The sequence below is a fragment of the Ammospiza caudacuta genome, chromosome Z, assembly GCF_027887145.1.
Source record: "Ammospiza caudacuta isolate bAmmCau1 chromosome Z, bAmmCau1.pri, whole genome shotgun sequence".
Taxonomy (NCBI): domain Eukaryota; kingdom Metazoa; phylum Chordata; class Aves; order Passeriformes; family Passerellidae; genus Ammospiza; species Ammospiza caudacuta.
This window is the reverse complement of record NC_080632.1, coordinates 82998283-83012079: the sequence shown is the minus strand read 5'-3', so window position 1 is coordinate 83012079 and position 13797 is coordinate 82998283.

The window sequence follows — 13797 nt, the reverse complement described above, 5'->3', positions numbered from 1 at the left end:
GGCACTGAAATTCCTGAAGAAAGTGAAAGCCCTCAGGTCAAACAGTCTCAGGGAAAACTGTGCAACTTCTCCCCCTTCTACTCATTCTTGGGGACTAGCAGGGGAACATCTGCCTGCAGAACTACTCATCTGTCACCCTTTCCCATCATTTAACTCGCTTTTATAGAAGGAAAATTCCATTTCACAAGTCTTTGGAGTCTCAAAGCTTCCTTCCCATTTTCAAGCCACTATTTTTTTCTTAGTATTGACTCATTCAAGTCATATGTTTTAGCTGATGTTCTTGTTCAAGCTTTCAAACATCAGAGCAGCGAAAGTGTTTTTAATAAAAAATCTGTGTGACTTGTCTTAATGACACATCCTCCCTCCCTCTCCAGGGGAGGAGTGGGAAGACACCCAGGTAAAGGATCTAGCAAGGAAACCCTAGAGATTGTATCTGCCTGTTCTGTCAAAAGAATTTCCATGTACTTGAATTTATATATATAAAAGGCTTAGAAAAGAAGATATTAACACTACTGAATGTCCTTCATTATAAGGCAAGGCAAGACCCGAAACAACATTTTGTTCATGACTCAGGCTCAATAAAGACAGGGCATTGCAAGTGCCAACCCAAGAAAATGACTTTCCCAATCATAATCAGATAAGCCTTGAGAAATAAGAGTAGATTCATAGGGTGTTTGGAGAAATAGCCAATGGGGAGCCTGCTGTCTATTGGCAAGACCCTGATTGACGTCAGTGAGAGCGTGACAGAGCCCAGGATGAAGCAGACGAGGCATTAGGGATGCACAAATACCAAATAAAAATATCACAGGCATTTCGCTCTTCAACATTAATAACAAATGTCAACAGTCAAGTGCTGCTTCTTCAGTATGGAGCTGTGATATCCAGCCCGTAGGTAATCTCTCAAGACTTCCCAGCAACCATTTATAGCTTCTGATAAGGTAGAGGATTTATTTTCTTAGCTTGTTCCAGACCCTCTTCAAAACAGCAGTTTTACTTGTGGAAGTGAAAGTGTGGATGGGGTCAATTTGGTTTCATGGCTGGGAAAGTACAGAAACTGGGATACTGAGAAGGAATAGGAACACTTGGCTTCTGTTGTCATCTCCGTGATGTCCTATTTATGGCAACTGAAAATATATTCACGGAGGTACTTAGGATTCCTGTGATCTACATCTGAATTACTCCCATGTCAGCAGAATCACAGATTATGAGAAGAGATATGGACATAAGGAAAGGATCCTGCCAGAGTAAACAGCAGAGTTTTAGAGCTCAGCTTTGTCAGAAGAAGCCATACATCTCTGGCCAAAAATGTGCTTTGTTCTGCATCAGATCACTGGTGATAAGTCCTGTTTTAGAAGTATATCCTTCAGTCTGGCTTTCAGGAACATGAAAAAACAAAGATAGGAGGAAGCACCATCACTGCATTGGTTTCATGCAGCCCCATGTCAGCTGATATGTCTCACCTTTCATGGTTTGAAAAGCTCCATCCCAGTCTTTGCTGATAGTTTCAGTTAAGCTGTAGAGTTTCATGAGAGGATGTTGGAGGTGTAAATATATTTTTCTTTCAGCTGGTGAAGATGTGGGAGTGGTAGCTTGCTAAAAGGAGAGTCTGAGAAAGTGGAAATAATTCAAGTTACAGTAGAAAGATTTTCCAAGAGCTTTTCTGGCTAAAGCTCAGCTTCTCAAGTGTTTGGAAGCCTGAGTGCCACTGATTGCCCAAAACTTTGTGAAATCGGAAAAAGTCCTTCTGAAAATCTGGGTCTTACTCTCAATTTATCTATATTTGCCATACATGAAGCAGGAATAATTATAAAAAACTAACACAATAAGGGCTGTGGCAAGCTCTGTGATGTAGGCATAGAGACTCTCTAACTGGCTGTCAGAGAGTTCCACGTCCAGTGCCTGAACCATCCATCAAGGCCTGAGTTAACCTCCCCTTCCTTCCAGTTTTGAAGTCTGGTGATTTCACTGCATGTAGCCAGGCTCTTGGCATTCCCACAGAGATTTTCCTCTCGCTTTCTGGTGCTGTTTTATTCTATGAATTGTTTGCACTTCAGGAACTGGAGAATGAATTGGTCTCTGTGGAGTGTTGATGCCATTTCAGACTGAATAGGCTGGGGGGCAGCTAACCCTCGTGACAGAATAAAATACAAAGAAGGCTTTATTGGTGTCCCTCTCCCCTTTTAACCTTTTAAATACCTATTTCTGAAGGACTTATTGTCTGCTTGTCTAAATTAAATCAGAGATGAGGGGAGGACAGAGTAAATTCTAACAGGTGGAAGGGCGGCAAAGCAGCTATCTTAGCTATGGAAGATTTATTCACGTTGGGAACGTTCCTTTGGGAATTCACTTTTGTTTACTGCTTTTGAGGTTGAGGAACAGAGCCCTGTCTCTATCCACCTGGCTATGGGCTGTGGTAGAACCCTTGTTTGGGCCATCCCCTGGCAGTTCCCTTCACCTGGTGTCCCATTGCTGGTGAATGATGTTTTGCATTTGCAGCTCATTTTAATTTTACCAGTTACATTTCCTGTTTTAACTTCACACTCCTCGTATCTGTGGAAGTTGTTGAATCTCTGGCAGTGCAAAATGCCCAGTCTTCCTCGTTACCTTTTAAAAATGCCCACATTTCTGCCTTTTGTAACACGTTCATCTTTCTGCCTCAGGCTTCTTACCACTGAAATTTCAGACAACCAAGCACGTCCTGTCTGGAGAGGAAAAGACTAAAGGGAGTAATGATGAATGTCCATAAACACATAAAGGCATGTCCCTGAAAAAGGAGAGGAACCAATTATCCTCATTAGTCAGTGGGAACAAAAAAAATAAAAGAAAAAAAAAGAAAAAAAAAGAAGGAGTGATAGGTTCTAAATGAAGCACTGCATATTTAGGTTGACTGTTATGGAAAACTTCATAACTATTAGTACATTTAAGGCAATGAAGCAAGTTACCCAAGGGAGGTAGTCAGATCACCTTCATTGGAGATAGTCAAGGGAAGGTTTGACACTCATCCATCAGAGAAGTGTTAGAGATAATTAAATCAGTCTTGCCCCAGGCAAAAGGATGGACTAGATAATTCACTAGTGCTCCTGTTCAACCCAGCAGATTCTATATTTTTCCTTCTTAATTGGAAAGATATAAATGTGTGTGTGTGCATGTGCATGTATGTGTACCACAGCTCCTTTTACCCGTGGAAAGGCTGAGGGAGTGACATTTCTCTCCTTAGCTTTATTCTCTGTGTTTTGAAAGGTGTACTCCAAATTGCCTCAGCAGCTTTTTCAGGTGCCTGTTTGCAGAGTTGTGAAGAGGATCAGGTGCTGGCAGCTGTTGCTCTTAATTTTTCCTCTTGATTGGTTTTGTTTTACTAAAAATTAGCCCTTAAAATACACACCTAGACAGGAAGAATTGTCTCCTTGCCTGTCTGACTACTCAGCGCCACAGACAGACTAGAGAAACACCTTTGAAAGGCACTGTTATTTAAATGTTTTTATTTAAAAATCCATCTCTCTCTGGAGTTGCCTGTCTCTTTCCGCTGGTTTTATAGGGAGCCCTGACATTGCTGATGTTATTAGACGTCTAAAGACTCTGAAATGAAGCCTCCTGAGCCTGCTGCACCTTGCAGCCCTGCACAGGCTGTTTTCCCATGCCTTTGTTCCCCTGCTGATGATGCAGGGTAATGGCCATGGCAATGCACCCCGTGTGCTGTGCATTTCGCCCATTACAATTAGCATGATTGTCTCAGTGCTAGCTTGTGCTTCTCCATCTGTTTGCAGCCTCCATCTGTTATTTCTCCTCTCACAGCCAGTTAAGTCTAAGGATTTAGGTAGAGCCAAGAGGTGCGTTGCAGGCAGCAGGCACCTGTGCTGAGCTCTGCTCTGGGTTTGCACCACTGGCTGCAGCCAGGCTGTGCTGCCTGACCCCGTCCTACAGGTGGGACAGCAGCACAAGCGATGGTGAGGGCTGTAACAGTGGAGATCCTTGATCCTGTGGTCCACGTTCCGGGAAAAGCTGCTGCGGCACAAGCCACGCACTATCTCATTTTGATTGCTGGTAATCACAGAGCACCACAAGGACATCCTGGGGAGTAAATTTAGAAAGGACTTTGAAATCTTTCAGACAGGCAAAGGATGATATTGATGTTCATACACTGTGAGAAATACTGCACAGGTAAGCGCCATTATTTTTTTGGCAGCTCAGACGAAGCAGCCCTCATCACAGCTGAGGCTACAATGCAAGAGTAAGTTCCTTTCTTAAGCATGCAAGCCTGAGTGTAATTCTACCTGAGGAATCTGCTTTGAAAGGCAATTAAAACTTTGCACCGTGAAACTTTATGGACAACACAGGAAGCAGTTTGCCACCTCCTTTACCTTGATCTTTGCAACCTAAAAATACCCACCATGATGGGAGGGCTTGTGTGGTCCTTGAAAGAAAGGTTTCTTCCAGTGTGTGTGGAGGCAGCACAAATTGTCTGGCCTCATGGCTAGGAGAGAGACTGAATGCAAATTAATTATTTACAATAAACCAGTTCTGAATCAGATGAGCAGCAAGTTGAGAAAGATCTTTTGCCCTTTCATCCAGTTGCTGTTAGCCAGTGTGTCATTAACACCCTCCCTCTTGCACATCAACCCTCCCAAATTTTGTGATGCTCCAGGACCACTTTAACACTGATGAGATAATTCAAGAACCTCTTTTAGCCAGTGATGTTTCTTACTTCCTAACATGCTAGAACTGAGCATGGGATCACAGAATGACAGAATATCCTGAGCTGGAAGGGACCCACAAGGATCACTGAAGTCCAGCTCCTGTCTCTGGACACACAAAAATCCCAAAAATCCCAACAATCCCATCATGTGTCTGAGGACAATGTCCAGAGGCCTGTGTCAGGCCTTTGCCCTGGGGAGCCTGTTCAGGGCCCAGCCACCCTCAGTGTGAAGAACCTTTAAACCCAACCTATACCTCATCATTACATTAGTATAGGTTGGATATTTCCAACCTATACCTCCCCATACTCAATTTGCCACCATTCCCTTGGGTCCTGTCCCTGCTCAGCAGTGAGAAGACATCCGCAGGCCTGGTTTAGCAGAGTAAAGGTAATAGGGGATTATCGTGGCTCTTTATTTTCGTTCTAAAGTATCTTTAGGTTATATTATGGAGAAAGACAGAGAACCTGAACACTGAGTGAAAACTTTTATGCTCCACAGCTTGCAAGGAGTCATGGCCAGAATCATGGAAACCCAAACAATCCCGTCTCAACTCCTCCCACAATCCCTTGTTCCACAGAACCTCCTGGCTGTCACTCCATGCAGCAACATTTAAAAAAAGATCACCAAAAATGTTTAAGTGGGCATATCCCTGCATCCAATAGTTCCTTTTGGCTTCCAAAGCAAAACCAGACCAGCCTCTCTCCTCCTCAGGATATCTATAAGTGGGGGGAAAGGCAGCATCTTTGCAAAGCATCCTTTCAGGCTCTGCCAGGAGGCTGAAATGTGTCCCCCAGGTGTGTCAGAGCACAGCTACCCAGGGTCTATAGCACACACTCCTGCCCTCTTCAGATTGCACACTCTGCATCATTCCATTGTTCTTCCTGTGTGAGGAAGAGTCTGGTGCCCAGCCTCTAAGATGGATTCTTGGGTGTGCCATAACAGTGACAAGTTTAAGAAATTGTTGGTATCCATCTTCTGGTTTCCCAAACTATTTAACTTTTATGAAAATATGCCTTTTTTCAGTGATAGGCTGAAAAAACCCCCAATCCCTTGATACTAACTCTGCCCTGCAAAATGGAGATTGTTAATTTGCTGGTTAGGAAAAGAGAACATAACTTGGTTTTTTGGATTATCATCTTCCAGACACTTAAGCATGTGCTTCACTTTAAACCTGTGAGGCTTTTTTGAAGACAGCAGGTTTATTTACATCAGCACATTACTGAGTCTTCATAGGATTAGGGTTGTCATTAACAGTCTCAGCATCCTGACAGTGTTGTTTCCTAGTTTTGCATAGCAATAATGGTAAATTTGTGCCTGATGTGATTTACAAAGCCCATCATTTGCCTTTGTCTGTGAAGCTATAAATCAATGTGTATTTTTTTTCCCAGACTGATCCTCAGTCTGACTCTCTGAGCCGTAACTGTGATTATGCCTGCTCCCTCTTTTCCCTCCAGGTTTTCTTGGGTGGTTTTCACCAGAAGAACACTTCACGTCTAATTGAGACAATGAACTTTGTCTTTTTCTTTTTTTTTTTCCCTGCTAAACTTTCTTCAACAATCTCTCTTCTAGTTATAGCCTCTATTTCCCTTAATTACTTGAGGCCATCTAAAGTAAACAATTTTAAACCAACATAACAATGAGCCACATGTTTTTCTGTTCCCCTCTCCCCATTGTCCTTCAATGCTTAAAACTAATGGCACTGAGAGATTAAACTTCATCCTACAGTCAGTGACCTATTCTGCTGTTTCATTTTAATTTTTCATATCTCTCCCCCCCCCCCATTTTGGCTGGCACTCCCCCCAGGTTACACCTTACATCAAAGTATACATCATTTGCTCTTACTTCTTTCTACATGCTGCCTCTAGGCTAGGAAATTGGCACAATGCTGCTGTTGCTGCTGGGAGCTAGCCATTTTCCTTTAGTCAAATGTTTTTTAGCTTGAAAATGTCAATACAGAGATAAGTCATAAGATCAACTCTTAAATATTCACAGGCTGCTTCCTTTGTTTTGTTTTGCTTCTTTCCCTGTGTCACAGTGTTATCCAGGGTGGCACTTTGCTGGGTGCTTTGCACATTTTCCTAAGAAGTGTTTCTCTCATTAGTGCTTAAGGAAGTACCAAGAGTTAAATTTTTCATTAGGAATTCTTGTGCTGTGTAATATCCTGCATGTATTAGATACACAAAGATATTTCCCTTATGGAAAAATACTATAGGGCTTCACAGAAAATTACAAACTTTCTCATATAATTTTTTAAACCACCTTGTAAATGCAAACACACAATGAAATATACTTCTATTGAGATAGTTCAAAGAAATATGTGGAAAAGAAATAACTCTAACACATCCTGTAGGGTTTTTTGAGTAATTTCTATAACCCTATTAAGTTTCTTTAGAGCTCTGCCAATTCCACCCGTCTGTATGTCCGTAGGCTGCTTTGGAAAGGGCACAGAAATAGGACCAAAACACTGCTCTGCTATTTCTCTCTATGAATCTAAACATAATAAGATTTTTCTGCTACTTCCAGTCCCCCTGATGGCTTGCTGAAAACTTGTCATTACTCTCCTCGTAGCTCTTTTGTTTAGCAAATTTGTGTAAAACAAGTTGTATCTGCTTCTTGCTTACCCATCTGTCCTGTCTTTCAGTGGTGGAAACCACCACATAGCCAATGAATTGCATCTACCAAGAAAGTTTTGCCTTTTTGGGATGTGTTTTCACTGAGTGCATTCATCTGGAGCCTCAAATTCCAGAAATTAAGAAATTCTTGGTATCCATCTTCTAGTTTCCCAAGTTATTTACCTTTTATGATAATATGTCTTTTTCAGTGATAGGTTAAAAAACCCATAATCCCCTGATGCTAACTCTGCTATGCAAAATGGAGATTGATAATTCAGATCGTTAATTCCCAGACTTCAGTGTGGGAACATTCCCATCCCTAAGCCCATGGCACAGGAGGTTGTGCCAAGGTGAATCAGCACCAGGGCAAGGTGCATGGAAGAATTGGGGCACCAACAGTGTGAGGAAGTGAAGAACCAGAAGTTCTGACACATTTTATGACCAACAGCCATTTGCAAATTACTGACAACCTTCCCACATAAATCACAGAATCACAGAGTGGTTTGGGTTGGGAGAGGCCTCAAAGATCATCTGGTTCCAACCCCCCTGCTGCTGGGCAGGGATTGGATGTAAAGCTTGATAATGACCAACAGCACCGTGTCAAGGGCGAGTGGGCTTGATGGCACCACATCACACCATCCCCTGCTAAACTGTTCCTATTGCTGCATCACTGACAGCAATCATTCCAGTGATTAAGGGCAAATGTGGCATGGTATGGGAGGTTAGAGAGGACTGAAGCCCATTCTGACATTTGCTCTATGATTACCTTATGCCTCAGTTTCCCCAAGGGATGTTTCTATGCAGTTTTGTAAATATCCGTAGCTGGAGCTTTAAAACTGAAATGCTAAGGCTGAGCTCTAAGTTTTTGCTTTGCATGGGATGGGCATAAAAATCCTGCCATCCTGGCTGAGACAAAAAAAGCAAATAATATGTTCAGTGTTAATAACTGTTATATATTTCTAAGTAAAAACACTGATGTGATCTCACCAGCTGGTTGATTTAATATAAATATTCAAATGCAGAAACAGTTTATTAAACAGATTGGAAATCATCAACTTCATTACTGTAATAGAGCAAATAGAGTATCTTGATTTTCAATAAATGGAACAATCTACCGTATGCTGAATCACTTGCTGTCTGTTGCTATGTTCTATTAAAAAGAAAATAATGATTCTAACAGAATGTCATGTAGCCACTCCAGGAATTAATAGAATTAGTGCAGCAACCTCCAGACAGAATATAAATATTCTATTGAATTATCAATTAAAACCCCATAGCAATAAAGGTAAACTACATCAAATAAGTGAACAAAAATTATAGACTATTTCCCAAATTCTTGTATTAGTCTTCATCTTGAGCCTGAAATGAAAATTCTTGAGAATAACAAGTATATAATTACTTGACATTTTTCTTCTTCGAGTCATCTCAGGAAAACAAATTACATGATGTAAGTGCAGCTCTTTGGATTCATAAACTACTGGCATAATGAAGAAAACACTGGGTAGTTATTATGCATCAAGCATTCATTGATGTTAATTTTTGCTCAAAAGATTGAGACATATATCATTTTTCAGTTTCTAATATGAGTCTGCTGAAGTTTTGCTTCCATCAAATGCTGTTCATCCCTGTGGTAGGAAAAAAATTGTTTAGTTAATTTCCCTGTTTTGGCTGGACTTTTCTCCTGGCATTCACTTGCAGCAGAACATCACCCCTACAAAATCCAGCTTCTCCCATATGCCAGTTGTAATTAGTTCTGACAACACAAAGGTGAAATAATATCACAAGAGGCAGAGGAACTCTTTAAGTGGGGGAAAGAAGAAGAAATTGAGACAGGGATAATATCAGAGACAAAAAATCCTAACCTCTTAGACCCTGGGACAGTAGTCACTCATCATTATGAAGTGGAAATTCATGGGAATGAGTGCAGTGCTTCCAGTTCCTATCAAGTTCCCCCCCGTGTGTTCAAGATATTCCAATTTCATGCATTACACAATTCCCTGTCTCTATGCTGCAACCACAGCCATTACAGGACAGCACCCACCACGTGGCAGTACTTTCCAACATGCTCTGACTGCTGGTGTAGTATAAAACAAGAGTGTAAGAATGCAATTTGGTAATTTTCCAGCGTATCCAGGGGAAAAAAAAAAGGAAAAAGAAATAAAACCAAACAAGATAAAGGAAAGAAAAAAAAAAAAGAAGAAGGAGAAGAAAGAAAAAAAAAAGGAGAAAAAAAAAGTAAAATGAAAAAATAGAAATAAAGATGCAGATAAAGAACAAAACACTGAAATGTTATCCATGGAAATAGCACGAAGTTCCAGAAAACTCAGATGACTTTTGGTTCGATCTTTAATATAACCTGCCTTGGGAAAATAATTTTCATTTCATGCACTTACATTTCTTTTCATATTCCTTCTCCTTCCAATCTAGTTTTATTGCAGGGCTTTTCTAGCTGCAAAAAGGTGCTAACAAAGTGAGTCAAAGTTTGCAGGGTTTTCTGCAGATTGAAGCCAGTGGTATCACAACAATCCCTATAATGGAAGTTTAAAGACATAATGGGTTTGTCTCTGACCCTGATGCCTTAAAAAGAATTTGACTGATAACTGTTGAAAGAAAAGGTCTGGATTTATTGATTTGCTTCTTTGAAAAACAGGAGACAATAAAGATAACACTATTGTGTAAAAATTATATTGCTCACTCTTTTTTTGTTGGATAAAGAATTTTAAAAGAGAAAAGTTTCAATGAATAAAAGTTTTGAAACGACAATTAGAAATTATAATGGATTTCCCCCCCCCCCCCCCCCGCCCTATATTTATAACATATGTTTTTCAGAATTCTTGCTTTGAGCCCAAATTTAAGTGCAGGCATTGACAGAATATTTTCTCCCTTTCCCTTTTCCTCCTTCCTTCTTTCCCTTTCCCCTTCCTTTTCTCAAAAGGGATGTGTGTTTCCCTCCATTGAAATTTCAGCTCCTGGTTAACAACTCTGATCCTCTCTTTTATGCAATTCTTAGAGATTCCTCTAGGAATCACTTGTCACATTGAGCCACCAGAACAAAGAATTATTAACACATATTACACTGAGGATAATCTTTGCTCAACTGTCTACTCACAAAGGGCATCCCTCAATAGCTGTTTAGTCAAAACTGTGAAAATTATTTGAAAAATGGGTGTGTGGGGGGGGGGGGGGGGTGGGGAGAGGGGGGAGTTGGAGTAGGTCAGGAAATCCATTTCCATGAAGAATTTTAAATAGTCTGCTTCAGAGTTTTCAGAACAAATTAATTTTTCAGAACAAATTAATTATAAACCAACAGTTGTGAATGACCCTTACTTTATATCACCTTGATGGGAGTTTTACTTTGTGTTTGCTTTTCTAATATTTCTAGAAATTAGGAATTTATGATCCTGAGGTAGGTATGATATGATGTGCCTTATACAACCCATCACAAGTTTGCATAGCTCCAATCCTTCATCACACACTCTGGACATCTCCTGACTTCACAGAATTGCAGAATCAAGGAATGGTTTGTGCCAGAAGGGATCTTTAATGTCCATCTACTCCAACTCCCCTGCAGTGAGCAGGGACATCTTCAGCCACTCCAAGCTGCTCAGATCCCCATCCAGCCCAAGGCTGAGTGATGACTCTTTATTCTTTTCCCTAAATTTTGCTTCCTGAAGTTTATGTCACATACCAAGAGGAAAAAATATAAAGCCCACCCAAAATATTTTCACAAATATCAAAAGCAGAAGCTGATGAAAAGGAAGTATGATATGTAACCTGCCCTTCCCATTATTTTCCTCCCATCTCCATTTCACATTATTCTCCCTGAAGCAAAGGTAATGGATATAGTTCTCCCAGCCAAAACATCTTTACATTTTGAATTCCTCCAATTTGTGCACAACTTTCCTGTGTATTTGGTGAAAAGAAGCATCTTCCTTTGAACAACTGCAGGCAGAAATGCTGTCAGACTCACTTAATGCTAAACACAAGGTAAAGTTATTTGACTTTATCATATACCTTGGTTTACATCTGATGTTCTTGAGTCATAGAAGGGTTGGGTTGGCCTGATTTGGTAGCTAGTCCCATACTTCTGATTTTGTGCCAGACACCAGCCCAAAATGTGGCCTTGGGCATGTCACTTATACTATCCTTGCCTCTGTGCTACCATCAACAAAATGAGATCTTCCTTCTCTGGGGGAACTGTGAGAATTAATTAGCTTGTGTTTGCCAGAACTTCTGAAGTGCTAAGCAAATGCTGATTAGAATAATTTTACAGGCTTCAGAGGACCGCATATCTCAAGGGATCATGTGGAGAACTCTCGATGGGGAAGTAATGCAGCACACTCAAAAATGCATTTGCAAGACTTTAGTCTATGTTTCACTTGAGTGGATTCATATTTTAAAAATCTTATGGCTCTATTCTTTCTAACCCTGCATACTTCATATAAACTTGTGTTTAATCTTGCATGCAGAGGGTGAGGAAAGTGTCTACAAAGCGGTCCTTCCTCGCTCCCCTAAGGAATAATCTACTCTCATCACCATAGCATGTAACTGCAAAGACCAAAATAGCCTTGCAAAGAAATGAGCATTAAGACTTCCCACGGGGAGTTGGAAGGGGGAAGAGCAATGCCTCGACCAGACCATGGGGTTATGGCTGTGGCTATGGCTGCGAAAGGGCAGAGCATCTCCTTTTGCCTTTTGCATTTTTGGAACGCGAGGCTGGCCTCGGGGAGCGCCTCAGTCGCTCAGCATTTCCTCCTGCTTCCCTCAGGCTTCTTTGCTCGTAGACTCCTAACAAAGGAAGACTTATTAGCTCAGACTACAGAGGAGCGCTGTTTTGGGGCTTTGGGCAGGAGCTGGTTCGTGTCTGGTGAACTCGGAGCAGGGGCAGGGTGGGCTGAGCCTCCCTGCGCGCACCAGCGCGGCTCTGCCCCGATGTGCTCGGCAGGAACGAGCAGCTTTGCACGCCACAAGCATGAATTCCCTCTCTGGGAAGGCTTTTGGTTCAGTGATTGAATTTTTTTAAATTTCTTTTTTTTTTTTTTTTTTTTTTTTTTTTTTTTTTTTTAAGTAAAACTGAATCATGGTAGACTTTCAAAGTTACTTAAATTTGATTAGAATATAGTAATTTATGCTTCTCTTCTGAAACACCTCGGTAGTCCTTGTATTTTCCTGGTTCTTACTCTGATTCCCTAAAGAGCCAGGCTTGGAGAGTCAGGTGTTTTGAGCTGAGTTTTGAGTGTTTTGAGTTGGATATTAAGGGATTTTGGGTTGGGCTGGGTCCCCCTAACATGCCCTGGGCATCAGAACTTGCCATAGCAAATTAATTCCTGAACATATTTTTGAACACCTATTATTTTAATTTTTAAAATGAAGTTACTCAGAGCTGTCTTGGATGCAGCTTGCTTGCCTCATGTCTGCCCTCTCCTCAGTCTAAAGAGGGAGTATGTCCAACAGAACGATTTAAATGTGACACATGGGAGAAGCCAAATTTGTTCCAGGTTCTGCTGGAATCAACCAGCTTCAGGTTCGCAATGTCCTTTAATCTCTCTATTCCTTGATAAATCTGAATAACAGTGCTTTACTTCTACCCAGATATAGTGGATAAGTCAATTTTCAGATCATAAGAGGGCTGTAGAACTTTAAATTGTCAAAGTTTTTTTGTGGGGCTTTTTTGTGGATTTTAGTTAATTTATTTGTCTCTTTGTGATGGGTATTCTGATTATTGAATGTTTTGGCCTAAAGAGTATTTATATTGTTTCTTGCTAAATGCAACTATTTGCTCACAGTGAAAGTGAATAAAAAAGGCAAATACAAATTATTTTTAAAAAACAAAACAAAAGCCTCTTTCATAACCCTAAATTTCATTACTTAAGTTTTCTGTATCAGCACAGTCCAAAAACCAAAGAAATAAGTGAAGCTCCTCTTACTTGTTGAAAATCAAGCTCTGGGGGAAAAAAAAAATCATGCTAACTGAATAAACAGTCCTATTTGGTGTTCCTCAGTAGCCATTCCTTAACTTTCTTTAAAGAATACAAATATTTCCATATTGAAGAGAAATTCAGTCCCTAATTTATTATTGTTTAGTTTTGTTGTTACAGACATGATGCAGATCTGTTGTCACTACCCAGGACACCATTGGGATGACACACATCCTGCTGTATCCAAGAATAAAATTAATTCCCACATTTTTAACGGGTTTGGGGTTTTAGGAATCTTTGCTGTTTCTTCCTCCCCTCCCATCTCCACATCTCAACTGCTCTGCTCAGAATGTGATAACTTGCCCAGTGTGCCTTGGAAAGCCTTCAAACCTTGCAGTCTGCTTCCCTGTATATTTGCTCAGTTTTTTTTTTTCTTCTTCTTTTCCTCTTTTTGAAAGCTTTCCCTTAATGTATTTTACCTAAAAAATAATTCATTAGAAATTTAGGAAAGCTGTCCAAAATCACTCTTGAGAAGTCTCCTCTGCTGTCGTGCCTCCGGGTGAATGTTACACC